This window comes from Penaeus monodon, chromosome 22 (genome assembly GCF_015228065.2).
Source record: "Penaeus monodon isolate SGIC_2016 chromosome 22, NSTDA_Pmon_1, whole genome shotgun sequence".
Lineage (NCBI taxonomy): Eukaryota > Metazoa > Arthropoda > Malacostraca > Decapoda > Penaeidae > Penaeus > Penaeus monodon.
The window spans coordinates 5,335,834-5,336,410 of record NC_051407.1 but is presented as its reverse complement, the minus strand read 5'-3'; the positions used below and the strand labels follow the sequence as shown (position 1 = coordinate 5,336,410).

General features: G+C 32.1%; 1 protein-coding gene across 1 annotated transcript in view; it reads right to left on the bottom strand.

Moving 5' to 3' along the window:
• Window positions 1-577, bottom strand: part of LOC119586843 — a gene marked incomplete at its 3' end in the record, with an annotated part of 157,934 nt that overhangs the window by 13,079 nt on the left and 144,278 nt on the right.

The window sequence follows — 577 nt, the reverse complement described above, 5'->3', positions numbered from 1 at the left end:
TATATACAAAGCGTAATTATGTAACGATTTTATATATACAGAAATGTGAAATACTTAATGAGAATTGACATACCATGCCGAGAATGTTCAAATATAGCATCATATATGAATATAAAACACATTTTAATCCACATGCCAAGCACAACAAAGCGAGGGGTTAATGCCTATTCTGTCAGTCACTTGGACAATAGCAATGCATGTGACTGAAGGGACTGGGAGGGTTTCAGTCACTTGGGAACACATCAGTCAGTCAATATTTTGCTTGCCATTCTGCTAGACACTGAAGTTATCCTGATCAATGGCCAGTTTAATGTTTATAAGCAAGTGAAAAATAAGTGAAAAAAGGATATAAAGATATGTAAGTGAGAAACAGGAGTCGATCTATAATCTATGTGAAGATTTATATCCGTGTTGCTTATGTGGGTAAAAAAACTATTGCAAGATCAGTAAGTGCAAAGGAACGTAATAGGAAAAAAGAATACTGTATTAAAAAAAAAAGTAAATGATGTAAAGTGAAAAGAAATTGAATAGTACAAAAACAATATAAGAAAAAAAAAGATAATTGACATCCTACCTT